Source organism: Carcharodon carcharias, chromosome 7 (genome assembly GCF_017639515.1).
Source record: "Carcharodon carcharias isolate sCarCar2 chromosome 7, sCarCar2.pri, whole genome shotgun sequence".
Taxonomy (NCBI): domain Eukaryota; kingdom Metazoa; phylum Chordata; class Chondrichthyes; order Lamniformes; family Lamnidae; genus Carcharodon; species Carcharodon carcharias.
Genome location: NC_054473.1, coordinates 127,885,781 through 127,904,325, shown reverse-complemented (window position 1 = coordinate 127,904,325; position 18,545 = coordinate 127,885,781).

Below are 18,545 nucleotides of genomic sequence, written 5' to 3'. Positions count from 1 at the left end.
GGTAATGGTTGTTTGTAGACAGAATGTTGCTGTGCCTTCGTACACAATAGTAAAGGTCAGAATTCAGTTAATTGACTTAGAGTTCACGACTATACAATCAAGTTTGACAACTGAATGTTTTTACTTTCACATGCTATCTGATTTAAGGATACAATTTTTAAAAAAATATGTGGAGCAGTGCCTGTTTTCATTCAAAATTTGCAAGGGTGATGAAACCACGAAAATGTGCTATTTTTCAACAAGCAATTTTGTTGGTGGGAACATGAAAACACAACCAGTTATGATGCAACTTATAATGGTTTTCAAATATCTGATAAGCTGCTTGACTGATCTGTAAGTCATTAAGTTTGTTAACTTAGCTGTGGATTACACAATATTTCATCTAAATAGCTAAGTGAAAGGTGCAAAACTCATGAGGTAACTATGACTGATACATGAGTGTATTCACTTCAGACACTGCTCAACATTATATTCTCTATTTACACGTTAGTTTTAATTTTAGGACAGAGAGTTTGTTGCCTTCAAGCTTGATCAGTGATGTTTGACCAAACAAAGGAGCTGGCCGAGCCTGATGGTGGCTATTTCCTTGCCAGGACTTTGACAATTTGTGGTCAACGTCTTGAGTTTTTTTCTTGCACCAGGCTGGGAGGCAGGTTGACAGACCCAGCAGTCCATTCAGGTGTGCACATGGTGGTGTGTTACCATCCACTCAGGGAGTCCAGTTGCTGTGATGTTACAGTCTACAGCTATGGATAGTGATGGTAGAAGTTCCAACTTTCTTTCCACATGGCTTATCAGGAATCTCTCCCGCTCTTACTGACTGTCATTGGAAGGGTTTGCAGATTGGTACTCAACCTGTTTGGCTGCATTACGCACGCAACTTCCTTTGCCTTCAATCCCTGGGGTGGGATTCAAACCCAGAGCTTCTGTCTCAGTGGCAGTGACTTTACCCACTGCGCCACAGGACATACCTACTACCTGCTAGATCGATAATTTTGTTAGAACTATAGTTGCTTGTTTATCCCATTCGGCCTCCTCCCACGATGGTCAAAAAACAGATTAGACTGGATAAGGTGGAAGGTTGCAGCCTCTGTACCCCATCATAGGTTCTGCAGTGTGGCTGTATTCCAAGTCATAATATCCCTGCAATAAGGAACAGTGCTAGAAGCACTCAGCAGGTCAGGCAGCATCTGTGAACAGAGCAACAAAACTAATAGTTCTGGTTGATAATCTTTAATATCCCTGAGATGGGTTGCCCAGTAATAGCACAGGTTTCAGAATGCCAAGTCCTTCTTGATTGTAGGCATCCTAACTGTATTTTCAGTTATTCACTTTCCCAGATAAAATCTGCTGGGCTCCTATCCATATCATAGAGTTGTTGGGCCAGGATTTGTGTTGATTGATGAGCCATATTTATATTTGTTCTGCTTGACTGCCCCATAGGTGATATTTGGCTGTCTATAACATCTTTCAGATTCCCACCACATTCAATGGTATGTGCTTAGCTACCTCCAAATTAAAATACTTGAAGAATTTCAAGCTTGTCTTGGCTGCAACTGGGAACACAACTTCTGTGACTTAGGGTGACTTAGAGCTCCGCTAATGCTAATGTTAGCCTTTACCCACCACGATTGGACACTCCCACCCCTACCCCCATCGCTTCCTTCCAAGATGAGCAGACCCCTGACCTATCATTCTTCACCTATTACCTCTCCCATCACCCACAAACATACCTATGCCTTTTCCCCCACCACCAATACACTCCTGCAAAACCACCTGTTATTATACTCAGCAGTCCACTGCAAATTACCTCTCCATTGCTCCCACACAAATAAATCTACCCCACACCCACTGGTCTCTGATCTCACTGTTATTAAATCCTATGCTGCTACACCCTATGTCCATTCTCTTACCAATCAGTCCTATATCACACAGCCTACGGCCCCTGCTCTCAAGCACCAGACCTAACCTACCCATGCTGTTCCTCCCTTTTACCCTGCTGCTACACTCTATTCCTGCAACCCAGAATTTTTTTTAACCATCTTTCTTCATATCCTGGGCTGTAAGAAAAGCTAAAAAGGTAAGTTAACAAGTCTTAATTAGGATTTTAGTCACACCAAACATATTGACATAAAACTTCACCCAGTAATGAGGATAATTTTTAGAACTCTTGAGATTAACTCCAGTTCAGTGCTTATCAGTCCCCTTGAATATTGCCCCTCCCTCCATTTGACAGGATGCAGCAACAAACAGGGAAATAACTGCAACCTGGACCTCACTATCCGCAGTGACCTTCAAGCTCACCATGTGGCTCAACGAAACCCTCCCCCACCCCCCCAGACATGAATCGAACATTTCCAGCTCCACAATACTGATGAAACCTGGAGAAAAGCTTGGGCAGAAAACACCCTACCAAATAAACACGCTGGCCGGGATTTTGCGCTCCTGATTGGGAGCGTTACGACGGGTGTGATTGCAAAATCTTGCAAGAAGGCCTGAGGAGCAATTTCTGACTACGTAAAAGCAGGAAGTGATTGTACGCTTCCTCCCATCATTGGTGGGTGTGTTGGCACTGTTGAATGTCGCGAACATCGTTAGCGTATATTTGCATCTTGTTATGACACCTACTGGCTGGAATCATCTCCCCAAGTTGAATTTAAATCCCATACCAGCGTGACATCAGAATGAAAAGTTTTACAACAATATTTAAACAACCTGCAACTGGCGACCTGCACGTTGCTAGGAGCTCAAGGTTAGTTGACACAACTTAGGACAGCGCTCGCGGGGATCAGCACAAGGCTTTAAAGTAAAGACCAGCGCAGATTCATGGGGGTCTCTTAGGCAAGTCTGCATGGCAACCAGACCAGGGTTGAAGTGTGGCTGGCTGTTACTGTGCTGCAGGGCAAGGGCTCTATTCTGGAAGGGGCAAGGCAGCATTGAGTAAAGGGAAGGGGCCATGGGGCAAGGACTCCAATGGGAGCAGAGCGGGGAAGGTTGTACACAAACACATGATCCATCTTGGCCCCCTCTGGACGTCCCCAGCATTACAGATGCCAGTCTTCAGCTAATTCGATTCACTCCATGTGATATAAAGAAATGGCTGAAGGCATTGGATAGTGCAATGGCTATGGGCCCTGGCAATATTCTGACAATAGTACTGAAGACTTGTGCTCCAGAACTTGCTGTGCCCCTAGCCAAGATGTCCCAGTACAATTACAACACTGGCATCTGCCCAGCAATGTGGAAACTCGCCCAAGCATGTCCTGTACACACAAAGCAGGACAAATCCAACCCAGCCGATTACCGCCCCATCAGCCTACTCTTGATTATCAGTAAAGTGATGGAAGGGGTTATCAACATTGCTAACAAGAGGCACTTACTTAGCAATAACCTGCTCGCTGACGCTCAGTTTGGGATCCGCCAGGGCCACTCTGCTCCTGATGAAAGCAAAATACTGGAAATGCTGGAAATCTGAAATAAAAATACAAAATGCTGGAAAAACTCAGCAGGTCTGGCAGCATCTGGCAATGGTCCAAGAAGGCAGCTCACCTTCTCAAAGGCGATTATGGATGGGCAATAAATGTTGATCTTGTCTGTGACGCTCTCATTGCAAGAATGCACAAAAGCCTACACATTCCCTAATACGATCACAGGTTTTGAGTGCATATATTTGTATACATCTAGGCTGGCCATAAAATACCTGCACACAGCATTTCGTCGTATTTAAATGATTAAATGATGATATTTGGACAATCAGTAGTTGAGAATTTGTGCATTGTTCCCACAGACAGACAGTGAGGTGTTGGTTAGTGAGGTGTTGGTTCATATTCAGGGACAGTTCATTCCTCGCACTTGTGAAAGAATGTCAGACAGGATGGCGACTAGTGACAGGGCAGTTCCGCTTCAGGGGCCAATACTTAACAAATCGGTAACAGCTTAAAATTAGAAATAATTAATCGCCTGAGCTGTTGCATAAGGAAGGGTGAGAGAGACACAGAGGGATAGCATGAAAGGAAGATGGCAAAGGAGAGGGAGGGAGGAGCAGACACAAGATGAAACAGAGGAAGAGAACGAGATAGAGCAAGAGAAAATAATCGAGAAATGGATAGGGAGCAAGGTGGAGAGGGATGTATGGGAAAGAAAGGAGATACAGTGAGAGAGGGATTTATGAGAGAGGAAAAGATACAGAAATAGGGAAGGGGAGAGAGAGAGAGACATGGAGGGAGAGAACGGAGAGAAAGATGGCAGTAAAAATAGAAACTAAAGCATTGAATTTTCTGTGGAGACTTTATGTCATCCCAGACATTGAGTACAGACATTGAGTTACTCTTGAAGTGTCTTCAATTTTGCAAGCTCCAACAATCATCAATGAGATAATGATTGGATAATTAGTTTTAGTGATTCTGGTCGATAGATAAATATTGATCCCAGGGCATGACTGAGAACTCCCCAACCCTTCTTCAAATAGTGGCCATGGGCATTTTTGAGGGTGGGAGGTTCCATAACCACTGGGAAATCAATGGGGGAGACTGTGACACCATGGTAATGTTAGTGGGCTAGTAATCCAGAGACTCAGGCTTGTGCTTTGGGACGTGAGTTCAAATCCCACTACCATAATCAGAAAATGGCAGGGCTACATTGACATCTTGCAGCACCAACATAGCCACAGAATCATACCTTATAGCCAGTGCCCCAGGTTCGTCGATCAGCATTCCTGGGAATGTCCTGTGGCACTGCCAGGAATTAATCACCTAGAAGTAATGGAATAGTAGCATACACTGGGGAGGGAATGGACTTGGGCGTCCTTAACATTGACTCCAGACCCTTTGATGCCTCAGGGCATCAGGTCAAACACAAGAATGAAAACGTCCTGATTCCCAACTCCCACCACCCTCAGCTGATGAATCTGTACCCAACCATGTTACCATCACTTGGAAGGAACACTGAAGGCAGCAGGATCCAGAATTGACTCTGGTTGTAAAACTTGCCTCGGTAGCACCACCAATGACAGAGTTGGATGAGCCCTGAAAGACTTATCTTCCAGACTGGGAGTGCGGAAGATGGTGAGGGAAAATCGACTTAAACTCATCCTCACCAATATACATGTTGCTGAAGCGACTGTCCATGGCATTATTGGTTAGATTGACCACCTCACAGTCCTTGTGAAGACAAAGTCCTGTCTTCACATAGACAATACACTCCATTGTGTTGTGTGGCACTACCATTGTGCTGAATGGATTAGCTTCAGAACAAATCTAGCATCCGAAATGTCGTCCTCCATTGCTGTAATATGATGTACATGTGTATATGTATCTTTAATGGCGCACATCTTAGTGGCACCATGGTAATGTTAGTGGGCTAGTAATCCAGAGACCCAGGCTTGTGCTTTGGGATGTGAGTTCAAATCTCACCAACATAATCAGAAAATGGCAGGGCCACAGTGAAGAAGATGTACTTGCACAATGTGGGCATGGGTGTTAATCACTTTTACATAATGTTCACAAATGTAAATAGACTCCCAATCATTTCATGTCTCCTTGAGTTTATGTCTCCTTCGTATGATGAGCTGTGTTAATGTTAATCACGTGTGAAACCCTGGTTCCAGCATACACTAATGGCAATTGTTGGTACCCTGGGCTTCTCTTCTGTTCAGCGTGTTACCTTCTGACCACAGTGAGTGTCCCGTTTCAACATTACTCTCCAGATCGGTCCTGCACCTTAATGTAAAGTATGGTTGCTGCGAAAATCTCGTACCCAAGCGTCTCAGGGTCCCATGATGTTCTGTGTTGGCTCTGCACTATTGAGGCAGGGGCGGGTATGCCCCTAACTCGTCTGTGTCCTTGAGAGGTGAAGGTGTGATGTTTAAGGTGATGAAGCTTGCAGAAGGCTCATGTACTCTGAACCTCCATGTGCCCGCTGTCTCTCAGTAGAGTCTCCATCTCTGAGCCTCTTCACAGAGATTATGTGTGTTGCCCTCAGCCAAACAGCGGTCAGATGCTCCCAGTTGCAATATGATGATCTCAGCTCAAAGTCGGAGAACTTTGCCACCTCAAGTTGACGAAGCAATGGCAGAATTGTGTGCAGGCACTGAGATTTCCAACCTTGAGCACCTGCAACCCTAAACTTGTGACTATTGTGGGAGAATGGTATCTTCACAAAGTTGGTGGACAGAAAGTTGGCCCCATCGCCTTCACTCTCTAGCAGGTTACTGATGCAGTTTGCAAATGGTGATCTCTGAGAGCCACATCAGCCTTTAGGCCTGCACTGGAATTGCTGATCCTTGCTTCTCGCAATGTGCTGAGGAGCAAAGCAATAGGATCAGGTGTGTGATGAGCCAGAACAGGGCTCCTCAGAGGCCAAGACACGTACCCTTGAAGGCTTCTTGGCCCACACAAAGGGTCTAATTCTTGAATGAATTTAATCTCTTCAATCCCACAGAACATGAATGATTACTGTGAGGCAGCTGGTACCCTTACTGAGGGAGATGGTGGCCTAATGGTAATGCCAAGCAGCAAGCAATCCATATTGTCAGTATCAGGCTTGTGTCTTGGGTGCAAGGGTTCAAATCCACCCCCCCCACCATGGCAGCTAGAGAAACTTGAATTCAAGTAGCAATATGGAATTGAAAATCTAGTCTCAGTAAAGGTGACCAGGAATCCATTGCTGTTTTCTTTAAAAAAAAAATCCATCTGGTTCACTACTGTCCTTTAGGGAAGGAAATCTGCCATCCTTACCTGGTCTGGCCAGATCCACAGCAATGCAGTTGACCCTTCACTACCCTTGGAGATGGCATGGCAAGGCACTCAGTTCAAGGTCAGTAAGTGATGGGCAACAAATGCTGGCCTTGTCAGTGATGCCCACATCCCATGAACGAAGAAGGAACACTTTCACCTTAAGTGAATGATTTCAGAAGGAACTTTACTGTTCCTTTAGTCGTATGCAAAGTGCTTTATTAACAGCCTAGAATGGGCAGTATAATAAAGTCTAACTAAGTTAATTCTTTGTTTACAATGTGACTGATGTTGTAGTGATCAATTTTGGTGACACAGTAAATAACTTAAATGGGATCAGAAAGTGAAAAAGGAAACTCGATTAAATTATCGGTCAAAATTGCAGCTATTTATGTAACTCACACTATAACTCAAAGTTCTCTCAAATTATGTTGATTGCTCCTCCAAAATCTAGTACTTTATTTTTGCAGTTTCTGTTGAGTTAAATATCCAACGAGCACATACATAATATAAATTATTCTACCATCAGGCTGCGAGTTGTTTAGTCAGCTGCACATTGACTCCTCTGTGGTAATGCTAACACAATCTGCATACCAAACAGTTTAATAACTGTGCTATTCTTCTTTGGGATATAGGGAACAGGAGGGGCTGCTGGGATTGAGTGGAGGAAAGGGACTGACTGCATTGCTCTAAAGAGAGTTGCATGAACTTTCTTGGTCCAATGGCCTCCTGAATGACTTTGTGACCTTATATCTTTTTATGCACTGATTACATATTTATGAATATTAAGGCATTCCTAGGAACCGACCATTTATAAGCATAATCTAACTTTGGTTGAGAAATTCGGCCTCACAGTGCGCGTTTTCAAGTGCCAGAGGCTTCTTAAACCTCCATAAAGGCATTCCTTAAAACCCCATTCTTTGAACAAGCCTTTCCTCAACTGGTCTAATGCCTCTTACTGTCAGATTTTTGTCTGATTGTGCTGCTGTGGAAAAACCTTGGCACGTTTTACTATGTATAGGTGCCAAATCAGTGTAAACTGGTCTTCAGACTGAGGAGCAGATGAGCTAGGCTCAAATCCAGCCGTGTTGGGGAACTAGGTGCTCCAGTGATCCATTGGAATGATGGAATCGAATTAGGGAGTGGAGTTCTGGTGGGTGTGGGTGGGTAAGAACAAAGGGAAGATCTCAGTTACATATGTCTAGCTTGGGATCTGCTTAGATTGAACCAAGTCGTCAGCAATCAATCACTCATCCTGCAAGAGTGTTTGTTCTTCATATATTGAAGTTCACTGCAAAATGTGGCAAAGGGAATAAATCAAACAAGAGGATATCACCTGTTTATTTTATTCTATTTAAATTAATTCTTGAGGTGTGGGTGTCACTGGTATATATTGTCCAAACTGAGCTGCCATTGATACAGTGTTGGCGAGGCCCGCTGCTTGATCCATTGCAACCTTTGCCTCCCCCATGTTATTAGACAGGGAGTTCCTATTATTGAGCTGTGAATATATTCTCCACTGCCCAACATGATGTAACCTTTAAATTTTCCAATTCAAATGAGCTTTTATTAAAGCAATAGTTTCTGGAATGAATGCAGTGTGAGAGCAAAGTTCTGGTTGTTGCGAACTGTGTTTGATTTTGTCAGCTACAGAATGAGTCTAACACTGTGAAATGTGTTTCAGCCATAATCATAACACAATGTATTTACCTTTATAGTCAAATTATAGGGATATTAGTAGGAATAAGAATGCTTGTGTTGGGCTGCAGACTATGGCTAGTGTTTGATTAGACTAGGTCTATCAGAGAAAATCGCTCATTCTTTCTCTCTCTCTTTGCAAAGTTCTCCTATACTATTCAGGTAGCTCAGTCTGGACTGTCATCACTGACCTTTCTTTGCATATTTCTGTTATGAGACTTTAATGACTTGCACACTGTTCTCTGTAACGCCATTCCATTAATCTCCAAGCACTTTTCGGTCATTTTGTATATATTCACTTTTCGATCTGTGCTTTTGTGAACAATTTCAGAATTAAAATGCATTGGAAGAAAAATGTCATAAAAATCAGGGATTCCCATGTTCTCACGCATCTTCAAACAGAAGTAAACAATAGTATTTTGGTTGCTCAGGTGTAGTATGGTCTTTATCAGTGTGAGGAACTCAAGTGGCTGGCAGACTATACATGCACCCAGGGTGATATTGTGGTCTGTAGGAAACTGATCATGGTCTTTACCCCATACAAGAGCAGAGGCTTTAGAATGGCGTATAATTGCAGATGGGATGTTGTATTGTAGTTGACAAAGAACGGCTGGTTGATCTGTCAAGGTTACTGGAGTATTGCTTTGGGCTGCAGTAGAATGCTTAAGTTGGAGTTTCATGACAGAGGGAATTTAAGGGTAAATTTCTATCTAAAGTCTAGTCTTTCTTTAATTTAGTAATTAACTAAAAGTTGCTGTTTAGGTTGGAAGAAAGTGAGTTTTAGGCCAGCTTTAAAGCAGGGTTTATACAGGCTCTGCTTGCAGCTACAACTAGTTAATTAAATAACTGGCTTAAACAGGTTTTCAGAGGCTAGATTCAGAGAGTATAAAAACAGGTCATCTTACAGTGTTGACTTTGCACTGGAGTGCTGCTTTGGGCTGCAGTAGAGTACTTAAGTTGGAGTTGGTGACTGAGAGAGTTCGATGAGGAGGGAACGAGGTGATCCTTTGAGTACCATGAGTACGGCCATGTAATTATTTACTTCTTTTATAGCTTATAGTTTTTAAGGTCTTATTTTGTGGCTCGTTGTTTGTAAGGGCTATATCCTGTAACAACGAGGAGCAGGGGAGAAGGGCCCTAGAGTAATTGATATTATTTGATATTAAGTATCTTCCAAAAGGTTTAATTTAATTTAAAGGGCTAAATCATGGCAGGAGAGCTCAAAGCCATGGTGTGCTCCTCCTGCTCTATGTGGGAAGCTGGGAACATTTCCAGTGCCCGGGGCCAGCATGTGTGCAGGAAGTGTCTCCAGCTGCAGCTCCTGGAAGCCCCGGTTTCGGAGCTGGAGCGGTGGCTTGGGACACTGTGGAGCATCCGTGAGGTGAAGAGCATCGTGGATAGCAGGTATAGAGAGGTGATCACACCACAGGCTAAGAGTCCACAGGCAGGAAGGGAATGGGTGACCACCAGGCTGAGCAAGAGGACTAGGCAGGCAGTGCAGGAATCTTCTGTGGCTATTCCCCTGCAAAACAGATATACCGCGTTGGATACTGTTGAGGGGAATGGCCTCTCAGGGGAAAGCAGCAACAGCCAAATTCGTTGCACCACGGTTTGCTCTGCTGCACGGGGAGGAGTAAAAAGTATGGAAATGCAATAGTTATAGGGGATTCAATTGTAAGGGGAATAGACAGGCACTTCTGTGGCCGCAAACGAGACTCCAGGATGGTATGTTGCCTCCCTGGTGCTAGGGACAAGGATGTCTCAGAGCAGCTATAGGATATTCTGAAGGGAGAGGGTGAACAGCCAGTGGTCGTGGTACACATTGGTACAAACGACATAAGTAAAAAAAAGGGATGAGGTCCTAAAAGCAGAATATAGGGAGTTAGGAAGTAAGTTGAAAAATAGGACCTCAAAGGTAGTGATCTCAGGATTACTACCAGTGCCACGTGCTAGTCAGAGTAGAAATAGCAGGATATATCGGATGAATACATGACTAAAGAGATGGTGTGAGGGGGAGGGTTTCAGATTCCTGGGACATTGGGACTGGTTCTGGGGTAGGTGGGACCAGCACAAAGTGGATGGGTTACACTGGGGCAGGACCGGGACTGATGTCCTAGGGGGAATATTTGCTAGAGTGATTGGGGAAGGTTTAAACTAAAATAGCATGGGGGTGGGAACCTGTGCGAGGAGTCAGAAGAGGGGGAATTAAGGACAAGAACAAAAGACAGAAAGGAGAATAAGAAAAGTGATAGGCAGAGAAATCAAGGGCAAGGATCAAACAGGGCCTCATCAAAAAATTGTGGGAACGGGCCAAGTAATGTTAAAAAGACAAGCCTTAAGGCTTTGTGCCTTAATGCGAGGAGCATTCACAATAAAGTGGATGAATTAACCACACAAATAGATGTAAACAGGTATGATATCATCGGGATTACAGAAACATGGCTGCAGGGAGACCAGGGATGGGAACTGAACATCCAGGGATATTCAGTATTTAGGAAGAATAGTCAAAAAGGAATAGACAGTGGAGTTGCATTGCTGGTTAAAGAGGAAATTAACACAATAGCGAGAAAAGATATTAGCTCCAGAGATGTAGAATCTGTATGGGTAGAGCTGAGAAACACTAAGGGGCAAAAAACATTAGTGGTGGTTATATGTAGACCCCCAAAATGTAGTGGTGATGTTGGGAATGGCTTTAAACAGGAAATTAGAGACACATGCAATAAAGGAACATCTGTAATTATGGGTGACTTTAATCTGCATATAGATTCGGCAAATCAAATTAGTAACAATACTGTAGATGAGGAATTCCTGGAGTCTGTACAGGATGGTTTTCTGGACCAATATGTTGAGGAACCAGCTAGAGAACAGGCTGGGTATTGTGTAATGAGAAAGGAATAATTGGCAAACTAGTTGTGCGAGGCTCCTCGGGGATGAACAATCATAATATGATAGAATTCTTCATCAAGATGGAAAGTGATGTAGTTGATTCTGAGACTAGGGTCCTGAATCTTAATGAAGGAAACTACGGTGGTATGAGGCGCGAGTTGGCTATGATGGATTGGGAAACGTTACTTAAAGGGATGACAGTGGATAGGCAATGGCATACGTTCAAAGAGTACATGGGTGAACTGCAGCAATTGTTTATTCCTGTCTGGCACAAAAGTAAAACAGGAAAGGTGGCCAAACCATGGATTACAAGGGAAATTAGAGATAGTATTAGATCCAAGGAAGAAACATACAAATTGGCCAGAAAAAGCAAGAGACCTGAGGATTGGCAGCACTTTAGAATTCAGCAAAGGAGGACCAAGTAATTGATTAAGAATGGGGAAATAGTAAGCTTCGGGCTAATATAAAAACTGACTGTAAAAGTTCCTATAGGTATGTGAAGAGAAAAAGATTGGTGAAGACAAATGTAGGACCCTTACAGTCAGAAACAGGGGAATTTATAATGGGGAACAAAGAAATGGCTGACCAACTAAATACATACTTTGGTCCTGTTTTCACAAAGGAGGACACAAATAACATACCAGAAATGTTGGGGAACACAGGGTTTAGTGAGAAGTAGGGAAATGGTGTTGGGGAAATTGATAGGATTGAAGGCCAATAAATCCCCAAGGCCTAATAATCTGCATCCCAGAGTACTTAAGGAAGTGGCCCTCGAAATAGTGGTTGCGCTGGTGGTCATCTTTCGAGATTCTATAGACTCTGGAACAGTTCCTACAGATTGGAGGGTAGCTAATGTTACCCCACTATTTAAAAAGGGAGGTAGAGAGAAAACAGGGAATTATAGACCAGTCAGCCTGACGTCAGTAGTGGGGAAAATCCTAGAGTCCATTGTAAAAGATTTAATAGCTGAGCACTTGGAAAACAGTGGCAGAATCGGGCAGGGTCAGCATGGATTTACGAAAGGGAAATCATGCTTGACAAATCTACTGGAATTTTTCAAACATGTGATGCGTAGAGTTGATAAAGGCTAGCCAGTGGATGTGGTTTATTTGGACTTTCAGAAGGCTTTCGACAAAGTCCCACATAAGAGATTAGCGTGTATAATTAAAGCACATGGGATTGGGAGTAGTATATTGAGATGGATAGAAAACTGGTTGGCAGACAGGAAACAGAGTATGAATAAACAAGCCTTTTTCTGAATGGCAGGTAGTAACTAGTGGGATACCGCAGGGATCGGTGCTGGGACCCCAGTGTTTCACAATATATATTAATGATTTAGATGAGGGAACCAAATGTAATATCTCCAAATTTGCAGATGACACAAAGCTGGGTGGGAGGGTGAGCTGTGAGGAGGATGCAGAGATGCTTCGGTGTGATTTGGATGAGCTGAGTGAGTGGGCAAATGCATGGCAGATGCAGTATAATGTGGATAAATGTGAGGTTATCCACTTTAATAGCAAAAACAGGAAGGCAGATTATTATCTGAATGGCTATAAATTGAGAGAGGGGAATATGCAACGAGGCCTGGGTGTCCTTGTACACCAATCGCTGAAGGTAAGCATGCAGGTGCAGCAGGCGGTAAAAAAGGCAAATGGTATGTTGGCCTTCATAGCAAGAGGATTCGAGTACAGGAGCAGGGGTGTCTTGCTGCAATTATACAGGGCCTTGGTGAGACCACACCTGGAATATTGTGTGCAGTTTTAGTCTCCTTATCTGAAGAAGGATGTTCTTGTTATAGAGGGAGTGCAGTGAAGGTTTACCAGACTGATTCTGGGATGGCGGGACTGACATATGAGGAGAGATTGAGTTGATTAGGATTATATTCGCTGGAGTTCAGAAGAATGAGGGGGAATCTCACAGAAACCTATAAAATTCTAACAGGACTAGACAGGGTAGGTGCAGAATGGATGTTCCCGATGGTGGGGGAGTCCAGAACCAGGGGTCACGGTCTGAGGATATGGAGTAGACCATTTAGGACTGAGATGAGGAGAAATGTCTTCACCCAGGGAGTGGTGAGCCTGTAGAATTCGCTACCACAATGTAGTTGAGGCCAAAACGTTGTATGTTTTCAAGAAGGAGTTAGATATAGCTCTTGGGGCGAAAGGGATCAAAGGATATGGGGAGAAAGTGGGAGCAGGCTATTGAGTTGAATGATCAGCCATGATCATAATGAATGGCGGAGCAGGCTAAAAGGGGTGAATGGCCTACTCCTGCTCCTAGTTTCTATGTTTCTATGTTACACGAATGAATTTAAATGAAATTTAAGATGCCAAATCAATTTTAAAAAATAACACATCTTAATGTATGGTTTCCCTGTGACACTAGTCTCTAACCAGTTAATCTGGGCAATATAAATTCTGCAACAAAGCAAATTTACACAGAAAAAGCTTAAGTATAATTTTATATGGTAGAAAGTGTAAAAGTCTAAAAGCAAGGGGGTGAAAGGTTAGTGAGGACAGGTGGGAATGTGGAGTTGAGGTTACAATCAGATCAGCCAAGATCTTATTGAATGGCAGAACAGGCTTGCAGGACTGAGGGGCCCACTCCTGCTCCTAATTTTTCAGCAGTTCTGAAATATCAATAAGAAGTTCAGGAGAACAATAGATCATCTATTACATTGTTATAATGGTTTTCTTACCAAGTCATCCAGAACCCTGAGTTTATATCTTGGCAGTTTGGGAATTTGAATTCACTTCAAATGTGAAACTAAAAAGCTGGTGTCAATGCAAAAGAGAGATATTGATTTACAGAGGTGTAATATCCGTGAAAATAGGTTTGTGGTCCGATTATCATCTATGCTTTTTAAAATTATTTCTAGTTGCTGTCTTGCTATTACCTGTTTTAAGCTATCACACAGTAGAGATCATTACTACTATGAACCTGGAGCTTTCGTAATCTCATAAACCAAAAAAACAGTAGTCATTTAGGGAAGAACAAACTGTGGTCCTTAACCAACCTGTCTGGTATGTGATTCAGGACCCACTACAAAGTGCTTGATCCTTCACTTTAAAACCAATTGGTATCAAACCTCTAGAAAGGGAAACAAGAATACAACTGTATGTGTCACGACGCTACAATGTGGACATCAAATAAGGGTGAAAAAATACTGCCGCCATCTCCCACATCCCTTTGCAAGGACTTCTTACCAAGATCTGATGCTGAATATTCTTACTTGCTGTCAACTAAATTCAAAGTTATGTGAAACTGTCTAACAAACTACACAAGGAAATGTCAGACATAGCCATAGAGTCATAGAATGGCTGCAGCACAGAAGGAACCCTCCAGCCTGTCATGTTTGCGCTGTCTCTCTTCAAGGCAAACTTAGCCATTCCCACTCCCTTGCCTCTTCCCCTCCAACCCTGCATTTTTTTTTCTCCTCAGATGATTATCCCTCTCCATTTTGAAAGCCATGATTCACTCTGCTTCTGGCACAATCTCAGACGCTGTATTCCAGATACTAACCATAATCTGCGTGGAAAAGCTTTTCCTCATGTTGCAAATGGTTATTTTGTCACTTGTCTTAAATCGGGGTCTCGAGTTCTTGATCCTTCCACCAAGAGAACAGTTTGTCTCAGTCTAGCCTATTTGGGCCCTTCATGATTTTGGATATCTTCACCAAATCTCCTCTCCGCATTCTCTTCTTTAAGGAGAACAACCCCAGTTCTCCAATCTATCGAGGGAACTGAAATCCTCAATCCCTGGAACTAGTCATTTATAATGTGGTTCAATAGCTTTTGTACACTATGCCTCTATTTATAAAACCCACTATATCATATGCCTTATTGATCACATTCTCAACTTCTCCTGCCACTTTCAATGCTGTGTCCATGTACACCACCTACAGCCTCTGCTCCTGCATCCCATTTAGAATTGTAAACTTTATTTCAAATTACATCTCCCCCCTCTTCCTACTAAAATGTATCATTTTGCACCTCGTTGCATCTACCACTATTCCACCTAGTTCAACAACCTGTCCCTGTCTCCTCAAAATCTATCACTATCCACCTCACAGTTCACAATACTTCCAAGTTTTGTTTCATCTGCAGATTTTTAAATTGTGCAAATGCACACCAAAGACTAGATAGTTAATATAGACCAAGGAAAGCAGTGGTCCTAGAACCGAGTCCTGGGGGACCCCACTATTTACCCACCTCTGGTCGGAAAAATATAAACAACTGTTCATTACTGCTCCCTGTTTCCTGTCAGTTAGTCAACTTCGTATCTGTGCTGTCATTGTCATTTTTATTTCAATCAGCTTCAACTTTGCTGACCAATCTATCGTGTGGGAATTATCAAAAGCCTTTTGGAAGTCTGTTTGCATCACATCAAGCACATTCCCCTCATCAACCCACTCAGTTACCTCATTTAAAAACTTACCCAAACCAATACCCTTCTCACAAGCCCAACATCCTATTTACCAACTCAAGCATGCAACTCATTCGCACCAACATCCATCTCTCAAGCTCCAACTCGTCCTGTCCTTCCTGCAATACACCCAACCTCACATCAAACTCACTCAAACCAAATTCTAATTCATCCAACTATTCCAGGAACTCACCCAGACCAATATCCAAACCTGCAAGCCATGAGACCAATCACACAGCCCTAAATCCAAATCAAACAACTCATCATGCCTAACATCTAACTCACCCAACATCCCACTTAATGCAATGTATTCTTCAACTTACCCAGACAAACAATCATCTCACAAAACCCAAATCCAAATGACACAGCACAAAATCCAAATTCATCCAATTTTCCCACTTAACAAGGCAAAATGAACGCATCGAACCCAAACTACAACTCACCTTATTCAACATCCAACTCACCCAGTCCAAATTCCAACTCACCCAGTCCAAATTCCAACTCACCCAGTCCAAATTCCAACTTAGCCAGTCCAAATTCCAACTCACCCAGTCCAAATTCCAACTCACCCAGTCCTAATTCCAACTCACCCAGTCCAAATTCCAACTCACCCAGTCCAAATTCCAACTCACCCAGTCCAAATTCCAACTTAGCCAGTCCAAATTCCAACTCACCCAGTCCAAATTCCAACTCACCCAGTCCAAATTCCAACTCACCCAGTCCAAATTCCAACTCACCCAGTCCAAATTCCAACTCACCCAGTCCAAATTCCAACTTAGCCAGTCCAAATTCCAACTCAGCCCAGTCCAAATTCCAACTCACCCAGTCCAAATTCCAACTCACCCAGTCCAAATTCCAACTCACCCAGTCCAAATTCCAACTCACCCAGTCCAAATTCCAACTCACCCAGTCCAAATTCCAACTTAGCCAGTCCAAATTCCAACTCACCCAGTCCAAATTCCAACTTAGCCAGTCCAAATTCCAACTCACCCAGTCCAAATTCCAACTCACCCAGTCCAAATTCCAACTCACCCAGTCCAAATTCCAACTTAGCCAGTCCAAATTCCAACTCACCCAGTCCAAATTCCAACTCACCCAGTCCAAATTCCAACTCACCCAGTCCAAATTCCAACTCACCCAGTCCAAATTCCAACTCACCCAGTCCAAATTCCAACTTAGCCAGTCCAAATTCCAACTCACCCAGTCCAAATTCCAACTTAGCCAGTCCAAATTCCAACTTAGCCAGTCCAAATTCCAACTTAGCCAGTCCAAATTCCAACTCACCCAGTCCAAATTCCAACTCACCCAGTCCAAATTCCAACTCACCCAGTCCAAATTCCAACTTAGCCAGTCCAAATTCCAACTCACCCAGTCCAAATTCCAACTCACCCAGTCCAAATTCCAACTCACCCAGTCCAAATTCCAACTCACCCAGTCCAAATTCCAACTCACCCAGTCCAAATTCCAACTCACCCAGTCCAAATTCCAACTTAGCCAGTCCAAATTCCAACTCACCCAGTCCAAATTCCAACTCACCCAGTCCAAATTCCAACTCACCCAGTCCAAATTCCAACTCACCCAGTCCAAATTCCAACTCACCCAGTCCAAATTCCAACTCACCCAGTCCAAATTCCAACTCACCCAGTCCAAATTCCAACTCAGCCAGTCCAAATTCCAACTCACCCAGTCCAAATTCCAACTCACCCAGTCCAAATTCCAACTCACCCAGTCCAAATTCCAACTCACCCAGTCCAAATTCCAACTTAGCCAGTCCAAATTCCAACTCACCCAGTCCAAATTCCAACTCACCCAGTCCAAATTCCAACTCACCCAGTCCAAATTCCAACTCACCCAGTCCAAATTCCAACTCACCCAGTCCAAATTCCAACTTAGCCAGTCCAAATTCCAACTCACCCAGTCCAAATTCCAACTTAGCCAGTCCAAATTCCAACTTAGCCAGTCCAAATTCCAACTCACCCAGTCCAAATTCCAACTCACCCAGTCCAAATTCCAACTCACCCAGTCCAAATTCCAACTCACCCAGTCCAAATTCCAACTTAGCCAGTCCAAATTCCAACTCACCCAGTCCAAATTCCAACTCACCCAGTCCAAATTCCAACTCACCCAGTCCAAATTCCAACTCACCCAGTCCAAATTCCAACTTAGCCAGTCCAAATTCCAACTTAGCCAGTCCAAATTCCAACTCACCCAGTCCAAATTCCAACTCACCCAGTCCAAATTCCAACTTAGCCAGTCCAAATTCCAACTCACCCAGTCCAAATTCCAACTTAGCCAGTCCAAATTCCAACTTAGCCAGTCCAAATTCCAACTTAGCCAGTCCAAATTCCAACTTAGCCAGTCCAACAACCAAATCATCCAGACCAATATCCAAGTCACCCAACCCAACACCATACTCACACAGCCCGTCAATCGTATTCACACAGCCCGTCAATCGTATTCACACAGCCCGTCAATTGTACTCACACAGCCCGTCAATCGTACTCACACAGCCCACCAAATGTATTCACACAGCCCAAAAAAACAACTTACCAAATCCAAGCAGCCCACTTTCTCAGCACAAAATGCAACTTATCCAGCCCACTATGTAGGTCAAAGATTCATCATCACATCTATGGGGAGAGAAACAGAGTTAACATTTCAAATCCATCTGATTCTCCTTCATACAGACTCAAAACATTTACTCTGTTTCTCTCTCGCAGACACTGCCAGACGTGTTGAGCCTTTCCAGCATTTTCTGTTTTTATTTCAGATTTCCAGAATCTGTAGTATTTTGCTTTTATTCCA